Genomic DNA, 18,249 nt, shown 5'->3' on the forward strand with positions numbered 1-18,249 from the left:
GATATAATTAGGCAAGACTTTGAGCTGATTTTAAGTGAATTTTGCGTATTTTAAATAGCAATAAGGTGGGATAGGTGACGAAGAATTGTCTGAATGCTGTGATGCTATGAATATTTTGTCAACTAGCCTACACAATACATTAGTCCTTTCTATCCCTCTATAAAATGAGTTGAGGGTCAGAACAGTTCTCTCACATGGTTGTCAGTCTTATTTCTGGTAAGAGATTCAGTGGCCCTAATGAAATTCATGAATGCATGCATAGCCTATAAATATATATTTTTTTAAAAAACAATCGAACGTGTCTGAATGATCAAGTAAGATATCACAAAGCATGCTTGAAATATTCATTGAAATATAAAGTGTGCCTGATTTTGTTTTTTTTTAATAGCAGAAAGCTTTTTTTTTCACTCCATTCATAATTTTATCAGACAGCCTGTCACCATGGGAACCCCGGAGGATCTTGACTGATGCTGAAAAACAGTCACTTAGGACTTGGCGTGTAAAATGCTTTCTTTTACAAGGCTGAAGCAATGTCCATCCACAGCAAGGCAATACATTTTAAAATTCTAATTGTAGTGATCACAGATGAAAAACCTCATACTTGTGTGTGTCATTCTGGAAAGCAAAATTGCACAATGCAATTTCCCATCTAATATCAGCCACAACTGCAAACTGGATAAAATTTCCTTGGGTTTTTCTTTTGGTTTGTAGTTTCGAATTTTTAAGCTACAGGTAAACATATCATTACCTGTCTGTTAAAAACACGTTTATTTAGGTTTTCAGTGATCTCTCCTGGGCAGCACGGTGGTGTAGTGGTTAGCACTGTCACCTCACAGCAAGAAGGTCCTCAGTTCGAGCCCAGCGACCGGCAGGGGCCATTCTGTGTGGCGTTTGCATGTTCTCCCCGTGTCTGTGTGGGTTTCCTCCGGGTGCTCCGGTTTCCCCCACAATTCAAAGACATGCAGGTTAGGCTAATTGGTGGCTCTAAATTGACCGTAGGTGTGAATGGTTGTTTGTCTCTGCCCTGCGACTTGTCCAGGGTGTACCCCGCCTCTCACCCATAGTCAGCTGGGATAGGCTCCAGCTGGCCTACGACCCTGTAGAACAGGATAAGTGGCTATGGATAATGGATGGATGGATGGATGGATGGTGATCTCTCCCTAGTGCATGGGTGTCAAACTCATTTCAAGTGATGGGCCAAAATCAGTTTAGCTGTCCAATCACACATTAATAACTCCTCTTTAATGTGTTCATTTAACCACATTTATCTAAAAGGTATAGACTACATTTTGAATGCACAAATGGATTGAACATACATACACCAGCCACTTTATTAGGAACACCCATCCACCTGCTGTTTTATGCAGTTCTCCAATCAGCCAATCCCTTGACAGCATCACAATGCATCAAATCATGCAGATACAAATCAAGAGCTACAGTTAATGTTTACTTCAGACATCAGAATGGGAAAAATTATTGTGATCTCAAAATGTGGGCGGCACGGTGGTGTAGTGGTTAGCGCTGTCGCCTCACAGCAAGAAGGTCCTGGGTTCGAGCCCCGGGGCCGGCGAGGGCCTTTCTGTGTGGAGTTTGCATGTTCTCTCCGTGTCCGCGTGGGTTTCCTCCGGGTGCTCCGGTTTCCCCCACAGTCCAAAGACATGCAGGTTAGGTTAACTGGCGACTCTAAATTGACCGTAGGTGTGAATGGTTGTCTGTGTCTATGTGTCAGCCCTGTGATGACCTGGCGACTTGTCCAGGGTGTACCCCACCTTTTGCCCGTAGTCAGCTGGGATAGGCTCCAGCTTGCCTGCGACCCTGTAGAAGGATCAAGCGGCTAGAGATAATGAGATGAGATCTCAAAATGTGACTTTCACTGTGGTATGGGTGTTGGTGCTAGATGGACTGGTTTGAGTATTTTAGAAACTGCTGATCTCCTGGGGTTTTCATACACAAGAGTCTTTAGAGTTTACACAGAATGGTGCAAAACACAAAAAACACTGAGTGAGCAACAGTTCTGTGGGTGGAAATAAATGCCTTGTTGGTAAGAGAGGTCAGAGGAAAATGGCCAGGGGTGGGTTTCCCAAAAGCCTCTTAATGCTAACAGCATCTTAACTAGGAGAGAGAGGATTCATTGTGCTGCTCGCTCTACCATTTAACAATGATCTTTGTGCTGCGATGCTTTTGGGAAACCCACCCCAGATTGGCTCAAGCTGCCAGGAAGGATAGAGCAACTCATAGCAACTTTTTACAACCATGATGAGCAGAAAAGCATCTCAGCATGCAACGGCAGAAGACCATGTTGAGTTCCACTCCTACTAGCCAAGAACAGGAATCTTAGAATCAAGAACAAGTTCCTATTAAAGTGGCCGGTGAGTGTATATCACCAACCAAAAAACTGACTGAATACACTGCAATTCATTACCAGTAACAAAATTTCAAAATTATGGTTCTGCCAAAAGTAGGCGACAGTGCAAAAATATTTATGCCCCTTGAGCTTTTCAATAGTTTGAACCTGGAGGTTCAAACTTAGATAGGATTATATGTCATGAATCTACACATAATATTGAAGTGGTGGAAAATCAATGTTATTTGCAAAATTATTTACAAATAAAAACATTTGATAATGACCTACAACTGAGTTTATAGACTTCAGTGTTTATGTTCTATTGCTGTCTCACAGATCAACAGTCTGCATTCAGTCCAGAGTTTGACTGAGTGACTGCCTGTATGAAGTTTCACATCTTCTCCCAGTGTCTGCGTCATGGATTTTCACAAGGTTCTCTGGTTTCCTCTCACCTCCCAAAAACATGGCAGTAGTTGGATTGGCACTTGTCCAGGGTGTACCCTGCCTCTCGCCCATAGTCAGCTGGGAAAGGCTCCAGCTTGCCTGCGACCCTGTACAGGATAAGCAGCTACAGATAATGGATGGATGGATAGTTGGATTGGCTAAGCTCATCATCCCGAGGAATGTGTGTGAACATGTGTGGTGCCTTGCACTGGCATCACATGGCACCCCAACCAAGGTGTATTCCCACCTCATGCCCAGTGTTCCAGGGATAGGCTAGGTGAATAGACTAGGATAGGTGATCCTGATTAGAATAAAGTGGTTACTGAAAGTGAGTCAGTCAGTATGAGAATTGCTCTATTTTGCCTCCTAGTGGAATAATAGAGACTAGCTCTTTTTGCAAGAAGGTCCGGGGCTCGAACCCGGACCTTCTTGCTGTGAGGCGACAGCGCTAACCACTACACCACCGTGCCGCCCACAGAACAGTTCTATGAACAAAAAAATTAATATAGAGAAAGTGACATTTTGGACACAATATCAAGTCAAGTCAACTTTATTGTCAAATATGCTATACATGCTCGACATACAGCACAGATGAAATTTCAGTCCTCTCTGACACACGGTGCAAACAGGCAATGCAATAAATAAAAATAGAATAGAATAATTGAAAAAACCAAACAACAATATAAACAGTATAAACACTCTAGATAGGAACTAGACATAGACTAAACACTCAGACAAACAATATAAACAGTATAAATAAACCGTATAAACACTAGATAAGAACAAGACATAGACTAAACACTCAGACATATGGACAAATGTTCTGTTTATTTTTGCTCTGTGAGTGGATATAGATATCAAAGAAGCCACACTCATTTGATAGCACATCAGCTACCTGGCTAGCTAGTTCACACTGATTTGAGCATTCCACTTGAACGTGCTTCCATTAAAATTGGCGTCCCTTCTTCCTTTTCATCTTCATCTGACACGCTTTCATACATTAAGGCAAATGTTAGATTCCTGAAAAGTATTATTTGCCATATCCACTGATGTTGCTAGCACTACCATAGTAAATGTTTCTAACTAGGAAGTGGAATTTTATATCCAGGACACAGACAAGCGGGCGGCACGGTGGTGTAGTGGTTAGCGCTGTCGCCTCACAGCAAGAAGGTCCTGGGTTCGAGCCCCGGGGCCGGCGAGGGCCTTTCTGTGTGGAGTTTGCATGTTCTCCCCGTGTCCGCGTGGGTTTCCTCCGGGTGCTCCGGTTTCCCCCACAGTCCAAAGACATGCAGGTTAGGTTAACTGGTGACTCTAAATTGACCGTAGGTGTGAATGGTTGTCTGTGTCTATGTGTCAGCCCTGTGATGACCTGGCGACTTGTCCAGGGTGTACCCCGCCTTTCGCCCGTGGTCAGCTGGGATGGGCTCCAGCTTGCCTGCGACCCTGTAGAGGGATGGAGCGGCTAGAGATAATGAGATGAGATGAGACACAGACAAGCGAAGTGATACACACCAAGAAATGTCCCAGTGCCATTATGTGAAATATCCCAGTGCCATTATGTGAAATATCAGCACTCTTGGAACACCACTTGACCAATCAAATTAGTGGACCTGAACCAACTGTTGTATAATATGAATTATAGATTAAAGGTAGACTGACTGTCAGATTTTTCAGGTTTAGGTCATAAAAATAATTTTCCCTGACACCCAATTATTTTTGTTTAGTGGACCAAAAGCTCCTGAATTTGAATCACAGACTTACAATTTTATTAGGTTTTATTTATTTATTTATTTATTTATTAAAAAACAGAACAATTAATGAATTTAGGGCCATGTGGCCCTATATTCTCCGCTATTATTTCTTGCTTCACCATGATGCAATCCAAGAGACTACATCATGCATCATGTAGTATCTTGGACTGTGTCATGTGGGATACAAATTTGAAACAGGAAAGGAAAATGGAGGCCGCGAATGAAACATGGAAGACCAACTACAGTAACAAAAAGTGAGAAGAAAAGACATTATGTTGTGAAGGAAAGGAAACGCAGGACCAAACTAATAGCAGAGCTCCGATCGGAGCCTCATAGGCATAGAGTGTGGATACATAAAGAAACCCATCGAGTTGTTTTCTGATGGTTTTGGTCCTGTGCGTGCCTGCCACCATACCAGTGTTAGTAATTACCAGTCATACACACCGCCTAGGGCGGCACGGTGGTGTAGTGGTTAGCGCTGTCGCCTCACAGCAAGAAGGTCTGGGTTCGAGCCCCATGGCCGGCGAGGGCCTTTCTGTGTGGAGTTTGCATGTTCTTCCCGTGTCCGCGTGGGTTTCCTCCGGGTGCTCCGTTTTCCCCCACAGTCCAAAGACATGCAGGTTAGGTTAACTGGTGACTCTAAATTGACCGTAGGTGTGAATGTGAGTGTGAATGGTTGTCTGTGTCTGTGTGTCAGCCCTGTGATGACCTGGCGACTTGTCCAGGGTGTACCCCGCCTTTCGCCCGTAGTCAGCTGGGATAGTCTCCAGCTTGCCTGCGACCCTGTAGAACAGGATAAAGCGGCGAGAGATAATGAGATGAGATGAGACATACCGCCTAGTGGCCAGTGTTAGTAATTACCAGTCCTAAACACCGCCTAGTGGCCAGTGTTAGTAATTACCAGTCCTAAACACCACCTAGTGGCCAGTGTTAGTAATTGCCAGTCATACACACCGCCTAGTGGCCAGTGTTAGTAATTGCCAGTCATACACACCGCCTAGTGGCCAGTGTTAGTAATTACCAGTCCTAAACACCGCCTAGTGGCCAGTGTTAGTAATTACCAGTCCTACACACCGCCTAGTGGCCAGTGTTAGTAATTACCAGTCCTAAACACCGCCTAGTGGCCAGTGTTAGTAATTACCAGTCCTAAACACCACCTAGTGGCCAGTGTTAGTAATTGCCAGTCATACACACCGCCTAGTGGCCAGTGTTAGTAATTGCCAGTCATACACACCGCCTAGTGGCCAGTGTTAGTAATTACCAGTCCTAAACACCACCTAGTGGCCAGTGTTAGTAATTACCAGTCATACACACCACCTAGTGGCCAGTGTTAGTAATTGCCAGTCATACACACCGCCTAGTGGCCAGTGTTAGTAATTGTCATTCATACACACCGCCTAGTGGCCAGTGTTAGTAATTACAGTCATACACACCACCTAGTGGCCAGTGTTAGTAATTACCAGTCATACACACCACCTAGTGGCCAGTGTTAGTAATTGCCAGTCATACACACCGCCTAGTGGCCAGTGTTAGTAATTGTCATTCATACACACCGCCTAGTGGCCAGTGTTAGTAATTACAGTCATACACACCACCTAGTGGCCAGTGTTAGTAATTACCAGTCATACACACCACCTAGTGGCCAGTGTTAGCCAGTAAAGAAATAAAACAAAAGAGGCTGGCTATGATATAAGAAAATTCTACAACCCAGAAACAGATGGGAGCTCCGCTTTTAGGCAGTGTCTAAATCTATATATTAAATATCAGCGGGCAGCCAGCACCTCTGTGTGATCAGCTGTTTGTTTAGCAACAGAATGATGTAACTGTTAGTGCACAGTCAAGGTAAACCTGTAGATGGCAGTAATACAACGCTGGATGCCAGCTGCCGTAAAGCCCAAGAGAAGATGATGCTGAAAGGTAAACTTGCACATGCACACACACACGGACTTCCTCTGCTTAACCGTGCAAAGCGAACGATTTCATGTATTTGCCAAGGAATCCCCTCAAATTAAATAACTTCCCAGCCACAGAATGGCCTGGGTTTTTTTTTAAAGATATTACAGAAATAAACATACAACCCCGCTTCCAAAAAAGTTGGGACAAAGTACAAATTGTAAATAAAAATGGAATGCAGTGATGTGGACTTTTCAAAATTCCATATTTTATTCAGAATAGAACATAGATGACATATCAAATGTTTAAACTGAGAAAATGTATCATTTAAAGAGAAAAAATAGATGATTTTAAATTTCATGACAACACCACATCTCAAAAAAGTTGGGACAAGGCCATGTTTACCACTGTGAGACATCCCCTTTTCTCTTTACAACAGTCTGTAAACGTCTGGGGACTGAGGAGACAAGTTCCTCAAGTTTAGGGATAGGAATGTTAACCCATTCTTGTCTAACGTAGGATTCTAGTTGCTCAACTATCTTAGGTCTTTTTTGTCGTATCTTCTGTTTTATGATGCGCCAAATGTTTTCTATGGGTGAAAGATCTGGACTGCAGGCTGGCCAGTTCAGTACCCGGACCCTTCTTCTACGCAGCCATGATGCTGTAATTGATGCAGTATGTGGTTTGGCATTGTCATGTTGGAAAATGCAAGGTCTTCCCTGAAAGAGACGTTGTCTGGATGGGAGTGTATGTTGCTCTAGAACCTGGATATACCTTTCAGCATTGATAGTGTCTTTCAAGATGTGTAAGCTACCCATGCCACACGCACTAATGCAACCCCATACCATCAGAGATGCAGGCTTCTGAACTGAGCGCTGATAACAACTTGGGTCGTCCTTCTCCTCTTTAGTCCGAATGACACGGCGTCCCTGATTTCCATAAAGAACTTCAAATTTTGGTTCATCTGACCACAGAACAGTTTTCCACTTTGCCACAGTCTATTTTAAATGAGCCTTGGCCCAGAGAAGACGTCTGCGCTTCTGGATCATGTTTAGATACAGCTTCTTCTTTGAACTATAGAGTTTTAGCTGGCAACGGCAGATGACACGGTGAATTGTGTTCAGAGATAATGTTCTCTGGAAATATTTCTGAGCCCATTTTGTGATTTCCAATACAGAAGCATGCCTGTATGTGATGCAGTGCCGTCTAAGGGCCCGAAGATCACGGGCACCCAGTATGGTTTTCCGGCCTTGACCCTTACGCACAGAGATTCTTCCAGATTCTCTGAATCTTTTGATGATATTATGCACTGTAGAATAGATTATATGTTCAAACTCTTTGCAATTTTACACTGTCGAACTCCTTTCTGATATTGCTCCACTATCTGTCGGCGCAGAATTAGGGGGATTGGTGATCCTCTTCCCATCTTTACTTCTGAGAGCCGCTGCCACTTCAAGATGCTCTTTTTATACCCAGTCATGTTAATGACCTATTGCCAATTGACCTAATGAGTTGCAATTTGGTCCTTCAGCTGTTCCTTTTTTGTACCTTTAACTTTTCCAGCCTCTTATTGCCCCTGTCCCAACTTTTTTGAGATGTGTTGCTGTCATGAAATTTCAAATGAGCCAATATTTGGCATGAAATTTCAAAATGTCTCACTTTCGACATTTGATATGTTGTCCATGTTCTATTGTGAATACAATATCAGTTTTTGAGATTTGTAAATTATTGCATTCCGTTTTTATTTACAATTTGTACTTTGTCCCAACTTTTTTGGAATCGGGGTTGTATATCATAATGACCAAATTTCAGAGGGAACTAAATTTCACCGATTTTATGAAATCAAAAGGTCGTCTACTTTTCATGTTATTTAAGTGTGAGAACTCTATTGCAATGCCAGTGTTTTTCCAGCAGGTGTCGCCACACTTTCAGTGATTATACGAGCTGTGGGCTAAAGGGAGTCTGAGAAGTCACTAGTCTAGTTTTGAGTAATTTGTGGTTAGATATTATGCAAACATGGTAAATGTTTACTATAACCCTATGTACTCCATATGTAATAACTAATTAACATCTATTGAAAATAAGCAATTCCTTTTTTGTGTATTTTACATTCACAGAAAAAAAAAACAAGCTGGAAAATTGAGGTGTTTGTTAGGTACTTGTTCAGCCTATCCTATGACACAATCACTTCACACGTCCTTTTGGCTTTGTCCAATTTCTACAGTTTCAGGGTAGAAAAAAATGTATTTGAGTCACGGCCTTGCCTTCTCACTGAAGCAGACTGGCTATTCTAGACATACAGGGGATTTGGGGCAATTACAAGAGATAAACATGCTTTAGGCAAACAGACAAGAAAAGCAGCAATGTCCATAAACAAAGGAAATCCTTGGGCAACAGACAGCCGTGAAATATGCTGACCTATTCAAAACTGAGTAGGAGAACCTTCTTAGATTTATGATAAATAATGATTTAGTCCATTTGAATGTACTTAGAGCTATGATAAAGTTTCAGTCCATTTTACTTGAACATTATAGAAAAGAGCAGTCCCATTTATTAGTACTGTAAAGCCTGAAAAACAAAAGTTACTCAAGTCAATTAAACTGCATTCAGGTTCATGTTTTGCCTAATTATGCTTGTTCCTTAACTTATGTTTCAACCAACACAATATAATGTTAATCCTTTCCGGCCCATAAAAATATTTTTGGCATGTCTGGACAAGCAGGGGGGTTAGAAAAAGAAACCCTTGAGTGGAACTGACATGTTCATTTTGTTCCATGTTATAGTCGTAATGGCAACAAACCAATGAGAACAATGCTATCCTGATAGAACTATACCTGCCTGAACCAGTAACTATTCATTAAGGCAGCCAACAAAAGGAATACAGGCAGTATGTAGGAGGCACTGCATTATGATCATGGTAACCAAAAGTAAACACAAAAGCTGGAGAAAAAAAAAGCTTGTGGATTACTTATGAGTGTATAACGCTTAGTGAATGTAACATTAGGTTCTCACATCTGACAAGTCACATGCTTGTTGTCACATGCCTTTCAGTCACTGACCTTAGCAAACTCTCAGACATAGCCTGCAATGTCCAAGCGGCTTTTCTGAACCCACACAACCACTTTGAGGTTAATGTAGGCTGGCTAGCTGCCTCCACTTATGTTAAACAGGCAACTACAATGTTGTGAAGGGGTTTTTTTAATACTCAAAGACCTTTTATGGTCAATGATATGAATTATTAATACATTTCCTTGAAGAGGTGGACCGTTATTGTTCTTTTCTTCATTCTTTCTGGTTGACAAAAGCAAACACAGAATTTTTTCTTACTTCATATATATATATATATATATATATATATATATATATATATATATATATATATATATATACACCGTATATATACACCGTATATATATATATACACCCCGTATATATATATATATATATATATATATATATATATATATATATATATATAATAGTAATTGGCTTTCTGCTGAGGAGCCCATGTCCACTGAAGCACTGTAAGCCGACTTTGTCTGTAAGAGCCCGTGGGTAGACTCGCTCTTTTGTTCCTTGGAATTTGAAGCGAGAAAGTCAGTTGTGTGGGAGACGCCTGGTTTCATCCAGATTGCATATGGAATGAGGGAACCTGTGGAACCACTGTATGCAGATATAAACACCTATCTTTGTAATGAACTTAGATAAGTAGCACAGCACAATACTGTACGATGTTATAGGTCTGTGTAGCGTGAATAACGTGTGGGTGAAGCAAGCACAGAGGACGGCAGGACAGAGATCAAGGTTAACAGAAGGCTTTATTGCTGTACTTTTCAGTCGGACAAAGTAACCCAACAGTCAGAGACACGCACGCACACACACTGTAGTCTCCTCTGGGGAAGCTCCCCTCCGATCTCCCTCTCCCTCCTTAAGTAGGGCGCGGTTTACTGGGGAAAACACACACAAAACACAGGTTAATTACCCTCAGGTGTAGCGATTCTGCCACTTACCTTCCCCGACTCCGCCCTCCTGTCACAGACCGGCGCTTGACCACGCCCCCGCTGCCACATACCCCCACCGCCCGACTCAGGCCAGGCGCCCGTCCGGCCCGCAGCCGACTCCCCCCCACCCCCACCCTTGACGGGAGAGGAAGTCCGCCACGACCATCTGCGCCCCCGGCCTGTGGACCACCTTGAAGTTGAAGGGTTGGAGTGCCAGATACCAACGGGTGATCCGCGCGTTGGCATCCTTCATGCGGTGGAGCCACTGGAGGGGCGCATGGTCCGAACAGAGGGTGAAAGAGCGCCCCAGCAGATAGTAACGGAGGGCGAGGACCGCCCACTTGATCGCCAGGCACTCTCTCGATTGTGCTGTAGCGCCCCTCACGCACTGACAGCTTTCGGCTGATGTATAGGATGGGGCGATCCTCTCCCTCCACCCGCTGGGACAAAACGGCTCCCAGCCCTCTGTCCGACGCATCCGTCTGCAACAAAAAAGGGAGAGAGAAGTCAGGGGAGTGCAAAAGTGGCCCCCCACACAGTGCAGCCTTTACCTCAGAGAAAGCCCGCTGGCACTGCTCCGTCCACTGGACCGGATCTGGCGCCCCCTTTTTAGTGAGGTCAGTCAGCGGGCTGGTGACGTCCAAATAATTAGGTATAAACCTACGATAATAGCCAGCCAGCCCCAGGAACTGTCTCACCCCCTTTTTGGTCTTGGGCCTCGGGCAGGCCGCAATCGCTGCTGTCTTATTAATTTGGGGACGCACCTGCCCGTTACCCAAGTGGAAGCCCAGATACCATACTTCCACCCGCCCAATCGCACACTTCTTCGGGTTGGCAATGAGCCCCGCCCACTTCAGCGACCTAAGGACGGCCCTCAGGTGTTGCAGGTGCCGCTGCCAGTCATTACTATAAATAATGATGTCGTCTAGGTAAGCGGCCGCATAGGTGGCGTGGGGCCGGAGGACCCGGTCCATCAGCCGCTGAAATGTAGCGGGCGCCCCAAACAGCCCAAACGGAAGTGTGACGAACTGGTGTAAGCCGAACGGTGTGGAAAAGGCCGTTTTTTCCCGGGATAATGGAGTCAAGGGGATCTGCCAATATCCCTTCGTCAAATCCAGTGTCGAGTAAAAGCGAGCCGTGCCTAGTCGATCGAGCAGCTCATCAATATGAGGCATTGGGTACGCGTCGAATTTAGACACCGCGTTGACTTTTCTATAGTCCATGCAGAACTGGACCGAGCCGTCGGCCTTAGGAACCAAGACCACCGGGCTGCTCCAGTCACTGTGGGACTCCTCGACGATGCCCATTTCGAGCATGGCCTGAAGTTCTTCCCGAACCACCTTTTTTTTGTGTTCAGGTAATCTATAAGGACGGCTACGCACTACCACCCCCGGGGCGTCTCTATGTGGTGTTCTATGAGGTTAGTGCGACCGGGCAGGGGCGAGAACACATCCGAAAACTCGGCCTGCAACTGGGCGACCTCTGTGAGTTGGGTCGGGGAGAGGTGGTCTCCACAGGGGACCGGAGAGGTACGAGATGCCAGTGTCCCTTTTTGGACCTCCGGCCCCAGCTCCGCCTTCTCCGGAACTACCGACACCAACGCCACGGGGACCTCCTCATTTCAGAGTTTTAGCAGATTGAGGTGGTAGATCTGTAGCGCCCCCTCCCTGTCCGTTCGCCTAACCTCATAGTCGACGTCCCCGACTCGCCGTGTGACCTCAAAGGGTCCTTGCCACTTGGCGATTAATTTGGAGCTCGACGTGGGCAACAGGACGAGTACCTTACCTCCCGGAGTGAACTCTCTAAGGCGCGTGCCCTTGTTGTACAGGCGGGCTTGCCGTTCCTGGGCCTGCCGCAAATTCTCCTGAGTTAGGTGGGTGAGCATGTGGAGTTTTGCGCGCAGATCCATAACATACTGAATTTCGTTTTTGCTCTGTGAAGGTCCCTCCTCCCAATTTTCCCGCAGTACATCTAAGATGCCGCGCGGCTTACGCCCATATAATAATTCAAATGGGGAGAACCCCGTGGAGGCTTGGGGGACCTCTCGCACTGCAAACAGCAAGGGTTCGAGCCACTTATCCCAGTTACGTGCATCCTCACTTACGAATTTTTTGATAATATTCTTGAGGGTGTGATTGAACCGTTCAACTAAACCGTCCGTCTGTGGGTGATAAACGCTGGTGCGGATCGGCTTAATACCCAGTAGCCCATACAGTTCGCTCAGTGTTCGTGACATAAACGAGGTGCCTTGGTCAGTCAGAATCTCTTTCGGGATTCCAACCCGGGAGATGACGTGGAAGAGGGCCTCCGCAATACTGCGTGCTGAGATATTGCGAAGAGGCACCGCTTCCGGGTATCGCGTTGCATAGTCCACCAGAACCAATATAAAGCTGTACCCTCGTGTTGACCGATCTAATGGCCCGACGAGATCCATCCCAATTCTTTCGAACGGGGTCTCGATTAATGGTAGGGGGCGCAAGGGCGCTTTTGGAATGGCCGCTGGATTTACTAACTGGCATTCGCGGCACGCCATACATCACTTACGGACGTCGCCGCGAATCCCCGGCCAATAGAATCGGGCCATTATCCGGGCGAGTGTCTTATCCTGCCCGAGGTGTCCAGCCATGGGATTAAAGTGAGCCGCCTGGAATACCAATTCCCGGCGGCTCTTTGGAATTAACAACTGGGTGACTCGCTCTTTCGTCTGAGTGTCCTGCGTCACTCGGTATAACCTATCCTTCAAAATGGAAAAATAGGGGAAGGACGGGGTGGCGTTCGGCTGGAGCGTTTGACCATTGATTACTCTCACTTGGTCAAACGCGTGTCGCAGAGTCTCGTCTCGCGATTGTTCCAGTGGGAAATCCGCGAGGGATTCCCCAATAGAAAGAGGAGGGGCCGGGGGCTCCTCACTCTGTCGCGGAGATGACGTAGACGGCTCTGCGACCACAGCTCCAGCCAAAGCAACACCGGGACCCTCCCCTGTCAACCGGCAGGACCCACTCTTTACTAGGCGTGCCATCAAACCCCGAAATCCTGGCCAATCAGTCCCCAAGATCAAAGAGTGGGTAAGGCGAGGATTAACCGCCGCCTTCACTATCGATTTTTCCCCTCTGAAATGTATGTGGACCGACACCAACGGGTAGCTGTGAATATCCCTGTGCACACACAACACCTTCACCCCTTGTGCTCCCCCCAATGCCTCGTCTTGCACCAGGCTTTGGCGGATCGAGGTCTGATTGCAGCCTGAATCCACCAACGCCTGATATGTAGCCCCTTGTACACTTACCGGTATGCGATACGCTCCGGCCCGATCGAGGGCAGCTTCTGGCGCGTCGGGGATCCGCATCACCGCCCCCACCTCCATCGCTGTACACTGTTGCTGCAGGTGGCCCGGTTCCCCGCAGCGCCAGCAAACCGGCCCGGGCCTTCCCTCTGCAGCTGTGTTCTGAGGCTCACTCACCTGAGGGAGGGGAGAGACAGACACGGGAGGGAGAAACGGGAGGGCACCACGGGTGCGGCGGGCCGGCTGGGGTGGAGCCGGCCCCCGCCTCCGTGGTGGGGGAATGGGGCGAGGATGGGACACGGGAGGAGGGGGGGGAGAAAGAGAGAGAGAAGAGGAGAGAGAAGACGATGTCATTGGTTGTCCTGCCGCCGGAACAGCCGCCAGATGATCCTCCGCCAGTCCTACGGCCTGATCCAGCGACGCCGGGCGGTGGCACTGGACCCACTCCGCGGTTCCGGCTGGTAAGCGGGCGATGAACTGTTCCAGCGCCACCTGGTCGATGATTCCCTCGGCGTCGCGATCTCCGGCCCTCAGCCACCGCCAGCAGGCGTCCCGGAGCTGCTGGCCGAACGCGAACGGGCTGCCGACTTCCTCCATCCGCAGCGCGCGGAAGCGCTGGCGCTGCTGCTCCGGCGTGCGCCCCACGCGCTGGAGGACAGCCCGGCGAAGGTCGGTGTAGGGCAGCCGGCGGTCGGCGGGGAGCTGTAGTGCGGCCAGCTGCGCCTCTCCCGTCAGGAGGGGGAGGAGGCGCGCCGCGCGCTGCTCCATCGGCCACCCCGAGGCTTCGGCGACCTGCTCGAACAACGTGATGAAAGCCTCGGGGTCGTCCTGCGGGCCCATCTTGGTTAAGGTGAGGGGAGACGGGCCCGCGGCCGGGGCGCTGGTGGACCCCGCCGACGCGAGGAGACGCCGGAACGCCTCTCGATCTTCCTGCTGAGCCAGCACCAGGGCTTCGAAGTGGCGCTCCTGCTCCTTCCGGAGCGTGACAAGTGCCTGGTGCTGGCTCTGCTGAGCCGTGGCGAGGGCGTGGACCAAGTCCGCGAACGGGGAGGATTCCATGGGGCTGCAGGACTGATGCTCCACCTTCCCGGGTTTCAGCACCACTGTAGCGTGAATAACGTGTGGGTGGAGCACAGAGGACGGCAGGACAGAGATCAAGGTTAACAGAAGGCTTTATTGCCGTACTTTTCAGTCGGTCAAAGTAACCCAACAGTCAGAGACACGCAGGCACACACACTGTAGTCTCCTCTGGGGAAGCTCCCCTCCGCTCTCCCTCTCCCTCCTTAAGTAGGGCGCGGTTTACTGGGGAAAACACACACAAAACACAGGTTAATTACCCTCAGGTGTAGCGATTCTGCCACTTACCTTCCCCGACTCCGCCCTCCTGTCACAGACCGGCGCTTGACCACGCCCCCGCTGCCACAGTCTGATTCTAAATACTCTTGGTCACACAGTGCAGCTATTTGTACCCTTACTCACAAAAAAGTCAGAAGTCAGCCTTTGTAACAGACTTTGTCCATTCTGATTTTGCAACATTAACTAAGCTACCTAAACACTGCACTCCACTAAAGTAAGGCAGCTAAGCGCTTTGGTTTAATGTAGCTAATATTACCTTACAATTAGGAGCAAATTCTCAAAAACGTTAAACTGAATATATGTATGGTAACATTCAGCCAACAGTCATATTTTTTGCTATTAAAATAATTCTCAAGTAAGTTAGCTAACAAAAGTTAGCTAGCAGTGTTTTTAGCCTAACCCATGTTTTTATTATGCAAGTTCTCTAGGAAGCTAGCTATCATAAGAGCGAACCAAATAAAAAAGGAAATAGTGGCAATATAACACAACCCTGTTCAACTTGTATTTTTGTGAACAATAACAAACACTTTATGTATCTGCTATATTCCACAAAAAGTACTGGCTGAAGAGCCCTGTTTTTGTTTTTTGTTTGTTTGTTTGTTTACAAAACTTTGCAGTCCAAATCTCGGCTATGCTAAAACAATATCTGAGTCTGCCAGCACCACTGGGGTGTTTTTTAATGACCCATCATAAGAAATGGTTCCAAAATGACTGCCAAGTGGAATGGGGCAAACTCCTGAGCAGGAAGTGCTTAGAGAGGAAGTCCTGCTGTTGTACAGAATCTGGCTGATTTGGGCAGCACGCATCCTCCTCTCTGACCCCCTGGATGGATGTTAATCTGACTTTCCACACCTTTCACTTATCTGCACATGGACACATGAGAGCAGAGGGCAAGATCAAGGACATGTTTTGACTTTGTTTGAAGCTTGATGGATGTGTTATAACACCATGTACAAAACATGATGATCACCATAAATCTTTACAAGCTGGTGTGCTTTTCAAAACATTATGCTTTGGCCTTAGATTATTACACAAGATGTTCTGATTTGTTATGATCAGCTGGAGTAAAATCAGTATACTGCAGAAAGCAAAGCAATCAACTTTAGGGACTAAGTAACATTTGGGGAAAAGTGGTGTTATAATGCTTATGTGCAAGCACATAGCTTGTTATTCTGTAGCTTGTAATCAGAATATGACCTTATACCCGATCCATATATGATAGCTGACAGGAGGGTTATATTAGCTCGAATCACCACTCTTTACAACCATGGTGAGCAGAAAAGCATGTCAACCCTTGAGGCAAATAAGCAAAAAAAGCAGGAGACCATATCAGGTTCCATTTCTGTCAGCCAAGAACAAGTTTCTGAGGCTACAGTGAGGACAAACTCGCTAAAACTGGGCAGCTGCTGATGTAACCTATCCACCTCAAGATTCGACATGTACATTCTGAGATGCATTTCTGTTCATGATACTTGGAAAGAGTGGTTACTTGAGTTGCTGTTGGCTTCCTGTCAGCTCAAACTAGTCTGGCCATGTCCTCTGACTGTTCTCATTAATATGGTGTTTCCACCCACAGAACTTCTGCTCGCTGGATTTTTTTTGGATAACCAAACGGTAAGTGAACCTTTATTAATTGCTGAGGCATTCAGTCATCACTTTGCTACAATAGGCCGCTCTATGTCAGTTAACCCCAATCGTGGGTCAACCCTGACACAAGGTAGGAGTAGCAGTTCCTTCTGCTTTAATTCTCATCTCATTATCTCTAGCCGCTTTATCCTGTTCTACAGGGTCGCAGGCAAGCTGGAGCCTATCCCAGCTGACTACGGGCGAAAGGCGGGGTACACCCTGGACAAGTCGCCAGGTCATGTGAGTGCTTTAATTCTATATCTCCAATTGATGTCCAGCGGGTCATTGATAGCTTAAGATCTGGATGTAGTGCTGGCCCAGATGGCCTGGATATAAGGTTCTTTAAAATGGCCTCTCATGTTTTGTCATTCCCTTTAGCTGATTTATTTAATTTATCCTTAACAACATGTGAAATACCTTCCTCATGGAAAAGCATTAGAGTAATCCCTCTTCATAAGGGCGGCACCACTTCTGACATGAATAATTACAGACCAATTTCAATAATTAATAGTATATCAAAAATATTTGAAAAGCTAATATTCAGTCAGCTATCCACATATCTCACAGACCACAACATACTATCGCAACATCAATCAGGCTTCCGACCTGGCTACTCAACCACCACTGCTCTCCTAAAATTATCTAATGATATAATGTCAGCGGCAGACAGCAACATGACTACTGGGGCCATATTTATTGACCTTTCTAAGGCGTTTGACATGGTTGACCACTACCTTTTATTAGATAAGTTATATGCTATTGGCCTCTCCAACAAGTCTTTATTATTTTTTAATTCATTTTTTCATAATAGAACTCAGTGTGTTTCCTTTCAGGGTAGTGAATCCAAATTTAAATTAATTGACAAGGGTGTTCCTCAAGGTTCATCGTTGGGCCGCTTTTGTTTTCAATTTTTATTAATGATCTGCGTCAAATATGCTCAGATAGTCAAATTCATTTATATGCCGATGACACTGTATTGTACTCTTCCGGTGCCAGTATTTCTCAAATTCAGAATTCTCTCCAATCAGACTTCAACAAAGTGCAACAGTGGTTTCTTTCAAATAAGCTTCTCCTGAATAAGGAAAAATCGTACAGTATGCTTTTTTGTACTCGACTTGGCTCTCTGTCATTGACTAATTGGTCAATCACTCTTCTTGATGGAACATTACTTGAAAGAGTGGAGGAGTTTAAATACTTAGGTGTCTGGCTTGACTCTCAGCTATCCTTCAAACCCCATATTAATGCAATCTCCAAAAAAATAACCGGTTGTTTAAAATCTCTTTATCGTTCAGTAGACTGCTTTTCACAAGAAGTCCGGAAAAGAATTGTAACCCAGTTAATTCTTCCAATATTTGATTATGCGGATGTTGTCTATGGCAACACCTTTGAAACACATCTTCGCCCTCTCAATGTACTATATAACAGTCTTTGTAGATTTGTACTTAGATGTCCGTATAGGACACATCACTCACTACGTTTACATGCACGTCCAAATCGAGCTGCTGTTGGTAATCGAGCAAAGGGTCCCAGCAGGGGTGCCAGAGAAATCCA

The sequence above is a fragment of the Neoarius graeffei genome, chromosome 25, assembly GCF_027579695.1.
Source record: "Neoarius graeffei isolate fNeoGra1 chromosome 25, fNeoGra1.pri, whole genome shotgun sequence".
NCBI lineage: Eukaryota > Metazoa > Chordata > Actinopteri > Siluriformes > Ariidae > Neoarius > Neoarius graeffei.